We start from the raw sequence: 12,500 nt of genomic DNA, 5'->3' as shown, positions 1-12,500 counted from the left end.
ACCGTGCTGTACGGTGGAGTTCTGTGCGCAAAAGCGGCGGGTGTGTTTCTAAGCACCACAGCGTTGTGTCAAAAAAGAGGTGCCTGAGAGAAACGCATGCGACTGCCGTGCTTTGCGGCATAGCACCGTGCGCAAAAACGGTGCGCATGAATGAGGTGTCAGAGCTAGCGAACTTTTGCCACGAGCAACAGGTCACTAAAAGCCTATAGATGACGGTGTTGGAGGAAAAGAAAAATATCGAGAAAGCACTGCGGTGTGCCGTGCGTAGGGACGGGCGCGCGTGCCACATGCCGCCGAAATATGGGTGTCGGAGAAAACAGAGTGCCGCGCGTAACGAGGGGCGCGCGTGTTACAGAGAGATATGCCCAAACGCATGAAAGTGTACGCAGGTGTCCTAAGGCAGTTTTTTTTTTTTTTCCTCATTTTGATGTCGCCCCGGCTGACGTGGTTTTCGTTTTTCCGTGCCGCCCCGGCTGACGCGGTTTTCGTTTTTCCGTGCCGCCCCGGCTGACGCAGTTTTTGCGCCGCCCCGGCTGACGCGGTTTTCGCGCCGCCCCGGCTGACGCGGTTCCGACTTTGCACTTTTTGGCTCACCCCGGCTGGCGGCCCACTCACTCGATCGCCAGGTCTGTTTGCCCCGGTGGTTCCACCGCCAGGCTTAAGCGCGAACTTTTTTTGTTTGTTTTCTTTTGATTAAGCGCAAGCTTTTTTCTTTGTTTTCTTTTGATTAAGCGCGGGCTTTTTTCTTTGTTTTTTTTGCATTCGCCCCGGCAGACGCGGTTTTTGCGCCGCCCCGGCTGACGCGGTTTTTGCCGCCCCGGCTGACGCAGTTCGGACTTAGCACTTTTCGGCTGTGCCTGGCTGGCGGCCCACTCACTCGATCGCCATGTCTGTTTGCCACAGTTTTCCCGGTGGTGCCGCACCCGGGCTCGCCCCGGCTGACGCGGTTTCGTGCCGCCCCGGCAGACGCGGTTTTCGCGCCGCCCCGGCTGACGCGGTTTCGTGCCGCCCCGGCAGACGCGGTTTTTTGCCGCCCCGGCAGACGCGTTTTTTTTTTCTTTCGCCCCGGCTGACGCAGTTTTCGCGCCGCCCCGGCAGACGCGGTTTTCGCGCCGCCCCGGCAGACGCGGTTTTTTGCGCCGCCCCGGCTGACGCAGTTCGGACTTGGCACTTTTTGGCTGAGCCTGGCTGGCGGCCCACTCACTCGATCGCCATGTCTGTTTGCCACAGTTTTCCCGGTGGTGCCGCACCCGGGCTCGCCCCGGCTGACGCAGTTTTCGCGCCGCCCCGGCTGACGCGGTTTCGTGCCGCCCCGGCAGACGCGGTTTTTTGCGCCGCCCCGGCTGACGCGGTTTTTTGCCGCCCCGGCTGACGCAGTTCGGACTTGGCACTTTTCGGCTGTGCCTGGCTGGCGGCCCACTCACTCGATCGCCATGTCTGTTTGCCACAGTTTTCCCGGTGGTGCCGCACCCGGGCTCGCCCCGGCAGACGCGTTTTTTTTTTTTCTTTCGCCCCGGCTGACGCAGTTTTCGCGCCGCCCCGGCTGACGCGGTTTCGTGCCGCCCCGGCAGACGCGGTTTTTTGCGCCGCCCCGGCTGACGCGGTTTTTGCCGCCCCGGCTGACGCAGTTCGGACTTAGCACTTTTTGGCTGAGCCTGGCTGGTGGCCCACTCACTCGATCGCCATGTCTGTTAGCCACAGTTTTCCCGGTGGTGCCGCACCCGGGCTCGCCCCGGCTGACGCAGTTTTCGCGCCGCCCCGGCTGACGCGGTTTCGTGCCGCCCCGGCAGACGCGGTTTTCGCGCCGCCCCGGCTGACGCGGTTTTTGCCGCCCCGGCTGACGCAGTTCGGACTTAGCACTTTTCGGCTGTGCCTGGCTGGCGGCCCACTCACTCGATCGCCATGTCTGTTTGCCACAGTTTTCCCGGTGGTGCCGCACCCGGGCTCGCCCCGGCTGACGCAGTTTTCGCGCCGCCCCGGCTGACGCGGTTTCGTGCCGCCCCGGCAGACGCGGTTTTCGCGCCGCCCCGGCTGACGCGGTTTCGTGCCGCCCCGGCAGACGCGGTTTTTTGCCGCCCCAGCTGACGCAGTTCGGACTTAGCACTTTTTGGCTGAGCCTTGCTGGCGGCCCACTCACTCGATCGCCATGTCTGTTTGCCACAGTTTTCCCGGTGGTGCCGCACCCGGGCTCGCCCCGGCAGACGCGTTTTTTTTTTTCTTTCGCCCCGGCTGACGCAGTTTTCGCGCCGCCCCGGCAGACGCGGTTTTCGCGCCGCCCCGGCAGACGCGGTTTTTTGCGCCGCCCCGGCTGACGCGGTTTTTTGCCGCCCCGGCTGACGCAGTTCGGACTTGGCACTTTTTGGCTGAGCCTGGCTGGCGGCCCACTCACTCGATCGCCATGTCTGTTTGCCACAGTTTTCCCGGTGGTGCCGCACCCGGGCTCGCCCCGGCTGACGCAGTTTTCGCGCCGCCCCGGCAGACGCGGTTTCGTGCCGCCCCGGCAGACGCGGTTTTTTGCGCCGCCCCGGCTGACGCGGTTTTTTGCCGCCCCGGCTGACACGGTTCGGACTTTGCACTTTTCGGCTGTGCCTGGCTGGCGGCCCACTCACTCGATCGCCATGTCTGTTTGCCACAGTTTTCCCGGTGGTGCCGCACCCGGGCTCGCCCCGGCAGACGCGTTTTTTTTTTTTTTTTCTTTCGCCCCGGCTGACGCAGTTTTCGCGCCGCCCCGGCTGACGCGGTTTCGTGCCGCCCCGGCAGACGCGGTTTTTTGCGCCGCCCCGGCTGACGCAGTTCGGACTTTGCACTTTTTGGCTGAGCCTGGCTGGCGGCCCACTCACTCGATCGCCATGTCTGTTTGCCACAGTTTTCCCGGTGGTGCCGCACCCGGGCTCGCCCCGGCAGACGCGTTTTTTTTTTTTCCTTCGCCCCGGCAGACGTGGTTCCCCCCCCCCCCTCCGTCTTTCTTTTTGTTTTTTTTTTTCGCCGCGGCTGAAGTGGATTTTTCGGTGCCTCGACGCCCCGGTAGTCGCGGTTTTTCCGTTTCCGCACGGCCCCGGCTGACGCTGCTCGGTCACAGTCGCCTTTTGTGGTGATTGCAGACTTCTTGAGCGCGGGTGTTTTTTTTTTTTGTTGTTGTTGTTGTTTTATTACGCATTCGCTCCAGCAGACGCTGTTTAGACTTTTTGTTTCCTCTTTTATCCTGCGACGAGGTGACGAGGTTTATTCGGTGCCCCGCCGCCCCGGCTGAAGTGATTTTTCCTGTCCCGTGCCGCCCCGGCTGACGCGGTTGGGACTTCGCGTTTGTTCGGCCGCCACGGGTTTTGGCGCACTCGCTCGGTTGCTTGTTGTTGCCACTTGTTGCGAACCCAGGTTTCTTGAGCGAGCGCGGGCGTTTTTTCTTCCTTTCTTTCTTTGTTCTATGTGTTAGCGAATCGGCCTTTAATATCACACGAGGACTCACAACCAACAATTTTCAGTTTGAAGTGTAAAAAATCTGCAGGTGTTGACGTAACTGACTTGCCCCGTACCCTTGAGTACATCCATGAAGTTCTCGTAGTACTACTAAATCGCATTATTCCAAGTGGAGAAATTCCCATAAACTTGCAAACCTCTACACGAAAATCGGTGCGCGTGATAAAGTTGAAAATTATCGTCCGATATCAAATGTGCCTTCTATAACACAAATTCTAGGAAAAAAAAAAAAAAAAACACTTGTTCGCCGTTTTCTGCGCCGTGACTGGCAGCACTCCGGCGAAGCGAAACGGGGTCGATTCGAGCACGATATCGGCGTCTTTCGACGTGCTCGCCGGCGACCGTCGCACGAGTACGTCGCACGAGCGCGTCTGCCGGGGCGCCGTTTGCGAAGCCGACGCAAAAGTGGGAACCGCCGCTCGGATGATCGCCGCTTTCGGCAGAGTGAGTGTTGGCACTCCGGGGAAGCGAAACAGCGTGAATGCGCCCACGAAATCGGCGTATTTTGAAGTGCCCGCCGGCGACCGTCGCACGAGTACGGTAAACCGCGTCAGCCGGGGCGTAGTTCGGGACGCCGACGAAAAAGTGGGAAGCGCAACTCGGATCTTCGCCGTTTTTGCAGGAGTGAGTGGCGGCCCTCCTGCGAGACCAAGAAGCATCGATTCGTGCACGAATTCGGCGCCTTTCGACGTGATCGCCGGCGACCGTCGCTCGAGTAGGGCAAACCGCGTCTGCCGGGGCGGGCTTCGGGACGCCGATGCGAAAGTGGGAAACGCTGCTCGGATGTTCGCCGTTTTTGGCCGAGTGAGTGCTGGCACACGGGCGAAGCCAAACGGGGCCGATTACGGCACGATATCGGCGTCTTTCGACGTGCCCGCCGGCGACCGTCGCACGAGTACGGTAAACCGCGTCAGCCCGGGCGGAGTTCGGGACGCCGATGCGAAAGTGGAGAACGCCGCTCGGATCTTCGCCGTTTTTGGAGGAGTGAGTGGCGGCACTCCGGAGAAGCCAGGGAGCGCCAATTAGCGCACGATATCGGCGTCTTTCGACGCGCTCGCCGGCGACCGTCGCACGAGTAGGGCAAACCGCGTCTGCCGGGGCGGGGTTTACGACGCCGACGCAAAAGTGGGAACCGCCGCTCGGATGTTGGCCGTTTTTGGCAGAGTGAGTGCTGGCACTCCGGCGACGCGAAAGAGCGCGAATGCGCCCACGAAAGTGGCGTATTTGGACGTGCGTGACGGCGACCGCTGCAGGAGTACGAAAAACCACGTCAGCCGGGGCGAGCGACACACGGCGGTCTGGGTGCTTATCGCTGCTATTATAGGGGCACCCCGGCAGACGCAGAAAAAAAAAAAAAAATTTTCGACCTTCTTTTTTGCTGGTCGAGCTCGGGTAACCCAGGTCGCAATGGGAGCCGCGCACGAAAGCGGCGTCGCGAGACGCGTTCGCGGTCGCTAGTCGCACGAGCTCGGCAACCGCGTCAGCCGGCGCGGAGTTCGGGATGCCGACGGCTAAGTGGGTACCGCTGCTCGGATGTTCGCCGTTTTTGGCCGAGTGAGTGCTGGCACTCCGGTGAAGCCAAGGAGCGCCAATTCGTGCACGATATCGGCGTCTTTCGACGTGCCCGCCGGCCACCGCCGCACGAGTACGGCAAACCGCGTCTGCCGGGGCGGGGTTCGCGACGCGTACGCAATAGTGGGAACCGTCGCTCGGATGTTCGTCGTCTTTGGCCGAGCGAGTGCTGGCACTCCGGCGAAGCGAAACGGGGCCGATTCGGGCACGATATCGGCGTATTTCGACGTGCTCGCCGGCGACCGTCGCACGAGTACGGCAAAGCGCGTCTGCCGGGGCGAGGTTTGCGACGCCGACGAAAAAGTGGGAAGCGCCGCTCGGATCTTCGCCGTTTTTGCAGGAGTGAGTGGCGGCCCTCCTGCGAGACCAAGAAGCATCGACTCGCGCACGATATCGGTGTCTTTCGACGTGCCCGCCGGCCACCGCCGCACGAGTACGGCAAACCGCGTATGCCGGGGCGGGGTTGGCGACGCCGACGCAAAAGTGGGAACCGCCACTAGGATGTTCGCCGTTTTTGGCAGAGTGAGTGCTGGCACTCCGGCGAAGCGAAAGAGCGCGAATGCGCCCACGAAAGTGGCGTGTTTGGACGTGCTTGACGACGACCACCGCAGGAAAACGAAAAACCACGTCAGCCGGGGCGAGCGACCCATGGCGGTCTGGGTGCTTATCGCTGCTATTATAGGGGCACCCCGGCAGACGCAAAAAAAAAAAAAAATTTTTTTCGACATTCTTTTTTGCTCGTCGACCTCGGGTGACCCAGGTCGCAGTGGGAGCCGCGCACGAAAGCGGCGTCGCGAGACGGCTTCGCGGTCGCTAGTCGCACGAGCTCGGCAACCGCGTCTGCCGGGGCGGAGTTCGGGACGCCGACGGCTAAGTGGGAACCGCCGCTCGGATGTTCGCCGTTTGTGGCCGAGTGAGTGCTGGCACTCCGGCGAAGCCAAACGGGGCCGATTCCGGCACGATATCGGCGTCTTTCTACGTGCTCGCCGGCGACCGTCGCACGAGTACGGCAAAGTGCGTCTGCCGGGGCGGGGTTTGCGACGCGTACGCAATAGTGAGAACCGTCGCTCGGATGTTCGTCGTCTTTCGCCGAGCCAGTGCTGGCAATCCGGCGAAGCCGAACGGAGCCGATTCGGGCACGATATCGGCGTCTTTCCACGTGCTCGCCGGCGACCGTCGCACGAGTACGGTAAACCGCGTCAGCCGGGGCGGAGTTCGGGACGCCGATGCGAAAGTGGGAAGCGCCGCTCGGATCTTCGCCGTTTTTGGAGGAGTCAGTGGCGGCACTCCGGTGAAGCCAAGGTGCGCCAATTCGCGCACGATATCGGCGTCTTTCGACGTGCCCGCCGGCCACCGTCGCACGAGTACGGCAAACCTCGTCTGCCGGGGCGGGGTTTGCGACGCCGACGCAAAAGTGGGAACCGCCGCTCGGATGTTCGCCGTTTTTGGCAGAGTGAGTGCTGGCACTCCGGCGAAGCGAAAGAGCGCGAATGCGCCCACGAAAGTGGCGTGTTTGGACGTGCTTGACGACGACCACCGCAGGAAAACGAAAAACCACGTCAGCCGGGGCGAGCGACCCATGGCGGTCTGGGTGCTTATCGCTGCTATTATAGGGGCACCCCGGCAGACGCAAAAAAAAAAAAAATTTTTTTCGACATTCTTTTTTGCTCGTCGACCTCGGGTGACCCAGGTCGCAGTGGGAGCCGCGCACGAAAGCGGCGTCGCGAGACGGCTTCGCGGTCGCTAGTCGCACGAGCTCGGCAACCGCGTCTGCCGGGGCGGAGTTCGGGACGCCGACGGCTAAGTGGGAACCGCCGCTCGGATGTTCGCCGTTTGTGGCCGAGTGAGTGCTGGCACTCCGGCGAAGCCAAACGGGGCCGATTCCGGCACGATATCGGCGTCTTTCTACGTGCTCGCCGGCGACCGTCGCACGAGTACGGCAAAGTGCGTCTGCCGGGGCGGGGTTTGCGACGCGTACGCAATAGTGAGAACCGTCGCTCGGATGTTCGTCGTCTTTCGCCGAGCCAGTGCTGGCACTCCGGCGAAGCCGAACGGAGCCGATTCGGGCACGATATCGGCGTCTTTCCACGTGCTCGCCGGCGACCGTCGCACGAGTACGGTAAACCGCGTCAGCCGGGGCGGAGTTCGGGACGCCGATGCGAAAGTGGGAAGCGCCGCTCGGATCTTCGCCGTTTTTGGAGGAGTCAGTGGCGGCACTCCGGTGAAGCCAAGGTGCGCCAATTCGCGCACGATATCGGCGTCTTTCGACGTGCCCGCCGGCCACCGTCGCACGAGTACGGCAAACCTCGTCTGCCGGGGCGGGGTTTGCGACGCCGACGCAAAAGTGGGAACCGCCGCTCGGATGTTCGCCGTTTTTGGCAGAGTGAGTGCTGGCACTCCGGCGAAGCGAAAGAGCGTGAATGCGCCCACGAAAGTAGCGTATTTGGACGTGCTTGACGGCGACCGCCGCAGGAGTACGAAAAACCACGTCAGCCGGGGCGAGCGACCCACGGCGGTCTGGGTGCTTATCGCTGCTATTATAGGGGCACCCCGGCAGACGCAGAAAGAAAAAAAAAAATGGGGACATGGCGTGCGTCACCGTGCGGCTTCGCAGCGTTGCCGAAGTCGCCGAGCCCTTCGACTGAGCCGAACGGCGGACAGGGAACGTTGGTCGGCCGTTCTAACCTGTCGGTGCCACGCCGAGACGTCGTTAAGGAAAACCGCGTCGTGGGCCTCTACGACGCCGTCGAGTCGTTGTACGTTTGGTGTCCAGCGTGTCGGCGGCGAGTAGCGGACACGTCGTTCACGACTTCGGTCTTTCGCAGTCGACGCGAACTTGCGGAGAGTCGTGGTGCCTCACGTTTTCGGCAGAAACCGCGGCGGAATTTTCCCGTGCGTGCGCGCACGACCTCGGTGCTGTGCCGTCAGCGTAGTGTTGCACAAACTCGTGGCCTACCCAAGGTGCGGTACGTTTGCGGCCGTATCCTCGGTGGGAATTTCGTGAGTAGGGTCGCAAATTCTACGACCTCGGCGGGTTTGAGAGCGACGTAGACTTGTGGCACGCTCAACATGCCACACGTTTCGGGGCACACCCGCGGTGAAATTTTCTCGAGTACGCTCGTATTAGGGCCCAAGGAGGTCTGGGTACTTATCGCTGCTATTATGTGGGGGTTCTCGTGAGCGGCGTACGCGAAAGCGACCGGGTGTCTGATATGCGGCGGGCTTCGGCCTCGTCAAGCGTGTCCTCGGGTCTGCTCCAGGGGAATCCACGGCAGTCGTCTGCAGCCTCATCCGCTTGATGCGTTAGGGGCTGGTTGTCGGACGGTGCCGTTTTACCACGATATCGAGGTGTGTTCCGTGTCGTCCTCGGGCGATTCAGATGCGAAAGCGCCGAAGACGCGGGCGTGACCCGTCGTCTGGCGGCTTTGCAGTCTCGGCTCCGTTGCTAGTTCCGGCCGGTCCACCGACAGTGCAGCGGGCTTGGGCAACCCGCACGGCGCGACCGAGTCGATGCAACGAAAAAGAGCGAGCATGAACGTGCTTCTTGCCGCACGGCTCCCACTCGTCTTTCGGGAAGGTTGTGCCGTAGCGAGCTCGAACGCCGTCATCTCGGAGTGCAAAATAAGCGTGTTGGGGCGCCTGAAGGTGGCCTCCGCCGCACACAGACTGCGTCCGGCCCGCCGAGGGCGAGGACGGACGCGCAGTCGAACGATTACCTGGTTGATCCTGCCAGTAATCATATGCTTGTCTCAAAGATTAAGCCATGCATGTCTAAGTACATGCCGAAATAAGGCGAAACCGCGAATGGCTCATTAAATCAGTTATGGTTCCTTAGATCGTTTCTTCCTACTTGGATAACTGTGGCAATTCTAGAGCTAATACATGCAGTGAGCCTGGAGCCCTTTGGGTAACGGGTGCTTTTATTAGACCAAGATCGATCGGGTTTCGGCCCGTATTGTGTGGTGACTCTGGATAACTTTGTGCTGATCGCATGGCCACGAGCCGGCGACGTTTCTTTCAAGTGTCTGCCTTATCAACTTTCGATGGTAGGTTACTTGCTTACCATGGTTGTTACGGGTAACGGAGAATCAGGGTTCGATTCCGGAGAGGGAGCCTGAGAAACGGCTACCACATCCAAGGAAGGCAGCAGGCGCGCAAATTACCCACTCCCGGCACGGGGAGGTAGTGACGAAAAATAACAATACGGGACTCTTTTGAGGCCCCGTAATTGAAATGAGTACACTCTAAATCCTTTAACGAGGATCAATTGGAGGGCAAGTCTGGTGCCAGCAGCCGCGGTAATTCCAGCTCCAATAGCGTATACTAAAGCTGCTGCGGTTAAAAAGCTCGTAGTTGGATCTCAGTTCCAGACGAGTAGTGCATCTACCCGATGCGACGGCTCGGACTGAACATCATGCCGGTTCTTTCTTGGTGCACTTCATTGTGTGCCTCGAGATGGCCGGTGCTTTTACTTTGAAAAAATTAGAGTGCTCAACGCAGGCGAGTCGCCTGAATAAACTTGCATGGAATAATAGAACAAGACCTCGTTTCTGTTCTGTTGGTTTTTGGAATACGAGGTAATGATTAAGAGGGACGGACGGGGGCATTCGTATTGCGGCGCTAGAGGTGAAATTCTTGGACCGTCGCAAGACGAACTACTGCGAAAGCATTTGCCAAGAATGTTTTCATTGATCAAGAACGAAAGTCAGAGGTTCGAAGGCGATCAGATACCGCCCTAGTTCTGACCATAAACGATGCCAACCAGCGATCCGCCTGAGTTACTCAAATGACTCGGCGGGCAGCTTCCGGGAAACCAAAGTATTTGGGTTCCGGGGGAAGTATGGTTGCAAAGCTGAAACTTAAAGGAATTGACGGAAGGGCACCACCAGGAGTGGAGCCTGCGGCTTAATTTGACTCAACACGGGAAAACTTACCCGGCCCGGACACTGGGAGGATTGACAGATTGAGAGCTCTTTCTTGATTCGGTGGATGGTGGTGCATGGCCGTTCTTAGTTGGTGGAGCGATTTGTCTGGTTAATTCCGATAACGAACGAGACTCTAGCCTATTAAATAGGTGCGGGGTTCCCAGCACCTTACAACCTTCTTAGAGGGACAAGCGGCTCCTAGCCGCACGAAACAGAGCAATAACAGGTCTGTGATGCCCTTAGATGTCCGGGGCCGCACGCGCGCTACACTGAAGGAAGCAGCGTGTCTTTATCCCTGTCTGAAAAGACTGGGTAACCCGTGGAACTTCTTTCGTGATTGGGATAGGGGCTTGCAATTGTTCCCCTTGAACGAGGAATTCCCAGTAAGCGCGAGTCATAAGCTCGCGTTGATTACGTCCCTGCCCTTTGTACACACCGCCCGTCGCTACTACCGATTGAATGATTTAGTGAGGTCTTCGGACCGATGTCCGGCGCGGCCTTTCGGTTGCGCCGGTCTGTTGGAAAGATGACCAAACTTGATCATTTAGAGGAAGTAAAAGTCGTAACAAGGTTTCCGTAGGTGAACCTGCGGAAGGATCATTAACGGATTGTGAAGGGTGAGCGCCTCAGCTGCGTCTGCGCCCGACACTTTCTGCCGCTGACCCCGTTTGGACGCGGGGTCGGCTTTTCCCCACGGGGCTGCCTGAATGTGGAGCGGCACCCCGTGACAAATTGTTGCGCCCAGCGGACGCCAACACCGCGACCTTGGACGGTCGGCCAGGTGGCGGACGCGGGTACAAACGGCGCAACGCACTCATAGGTCGGCTTTCGACCCGCCACTGCACCGTGGCTCGAAGCGCTCGAAATGCGCGACCCGACCGCTGCGGGACCGCCTAGTACTGTAAACAGGAGCGGCGGAGCGCGAACGGCGAGTCGTGGTTACGTCGGTAGAAGGCGAGGCTGCGCGTTCCCGAAACGCCAGCCGAGTGCCCTCCCGACCGTTCGAGCGTGCAAGAACGAGACCCGACAATCGCGCGGCGACTGCCAAGTACGAGAGGAACGGCACAAGCGTCGGCGGTCGGTCAAGGAACTGGCGATGTGACGGGTCCGCTGTGCACCAGTGCATACCGTCCCGCCGTCCGCGGCAAGCGCCTCCGCGTCCTCGGGTGACGGAGGCTGCCGGTCGGTTCTTGCAGGCGAGGGATCTCGCTGGCACCGGTTCGCGTTGACGCGCGGCCGGTCATGGCACGGCGATGCGACGGCCGAGGTGCGCAGTACTCGATGGAGGAACCGCACGCTCCGATGACCGTCCCGCCCTCCGCGGCGTATGCGTACCGACCGTAATGGTTGCAGCAGCGCCGGCCGGCTTTTGAATTCGCCACACGAAACACGGTGCGAGATCGCGGTTAGGGGAGCGTCGACGTTGCCAGGCGTTTTGCTTGCTGCCGAGGGAAAGGCGGCACGGCCACGTCGCGCTCGTCGCGATTAGCGGGTCTGCGCGCTTTGGGAAGGTGCCGCAACGACTTGCCGAAAGAGGAAGCACGGAAGAACGAGGGACTTGGACGTCCCGACAATTGAACGCACTTGCGGCCAGGCCCTTGCTGGCTTCGTTCTTCCGCCTCGAGTAGGCTCGTACGCGGCTCCGGCGCCGAAAGTGGTCCTTGGCACCGACTTCGGTGGACGTGGGAAGTGCCGCGCAAGTACGGCGCGCCTGGCTCCACCTGTTGGCTAAAGTAGGCAGCCGGATCGGCATTTTGGTGTGCGGTGGCAAACCGTGGATGCGAAAAAAGCTTGTGCGATTTCGTGGAACAAAAAGCGGGGGTCCCCCTTTTTATGCGGAGGAGACCGACCCGCCCGCCGTGGTGAACCGCGACGCCACGGTAAAAACGGGAGAGGCTTGTCGATGGGACCGTGCATCCCGCGCTCCACGGAGGCCGGGAGGCGGCCGCCCGAGGAAATGTGTAGCCGTCGAGGCCCGCATCTGCGTGCACTCTTATCCAAATGGGTGTACCGCAGGCATTTTCTGGTTAGGCGGGCCAATGAGAGCGAGCACACAACGATACCTACGGGTCCGGCTTGGAGAACCGGCTTCGACGCCTCCCGAGTATTTATAGAGGGGTGGACCACGAAAGCACTCGCAAGTAGCGGAAGCGAAACGCCGTCCGAAACACACCGTTTGCTCGATTTGCGGCAGCCGAAAAAGGCGCGGCAGAGTTTTGGAGTCCAAGCGTGCGCTGAAAAGCGCCCTTCTTGGCCACTGTTTGGCCGAGTGCCAGAAACGTTTGGTTTTGACTGTACGGAATTGAACAAACACTTTTTCACGACTCTAAGCGGTGGATCACTCGGTTCTCGGGTCGATGAAGAACGCAGCCAGCTGCGAGACTTGGTGTGAATTGCAGGACACACTGAGCACTGATTCTTTGAACGCACATTGCGGCCTTGGGTCTTCCCTTGGCTTCGTCTGTCTGAGGGTCGGATCACATATCAAGAGAGCCTTCGGCGCACAAGGGAACGTGAGCCGTCGACTCG

The 12,500-nt window shown here is 60.3% G+C and overlaps 2 non-coding genes across 2 annotated transcripts; both read left to right on the top strand.

Annotated features, from left to right (window-relative positions):
- Positions 1 to 8,759: 8,759 nt before the first annotated feature.
- On the top strand, positions 8,760 to 10,574 carry LOC142792238 (small subunit ribosomal RNA). The gene has a single exon (XR_012890767.1). It is a non-coding gene; the product is annotated as a small subunit ribosomal RNA (ribosomal RNA).
- A 1,719-nt stretch (positions 10,575 to 12,293) lies between these two features.
- LOC142792223 (5.8S ribosomal RNA) lies at positions 12,294 to 12,446 on the top strand. Its single transcript, XR_012890752.1, has one exon. It is a non-coding gene; the product is annotated as a 5.8S ribosomal RNA (ribosomal RNA).
- The last annotated feature ends 54 nt before the right edge of the window (positions 12,447 to 12,500 follow it).

The sequence above is a fragment of the Rhipicephalus microplus genome, unplaced genomic scaffold (genome assembly GCF_043290135.1).
Source record: "Rhipicephalus microplus isolate Deutch F79 unplaced genomic scaffold, USDA_Rmic scaffold_208, whole genome shotgun sequence".
Classification (NCBI taxonomy): Eukaryota; Metazoa; Arthropoda; class Arachnida; order Ixodida; family Ixodidae; genus Rhipicephalus; species Rhipicephalus microplus.
The sequence above is the reverse complement of the archived record's forward strand: the minus strand, read 5'-3'. Positions and strand labels throughout refer to the sequence as shown.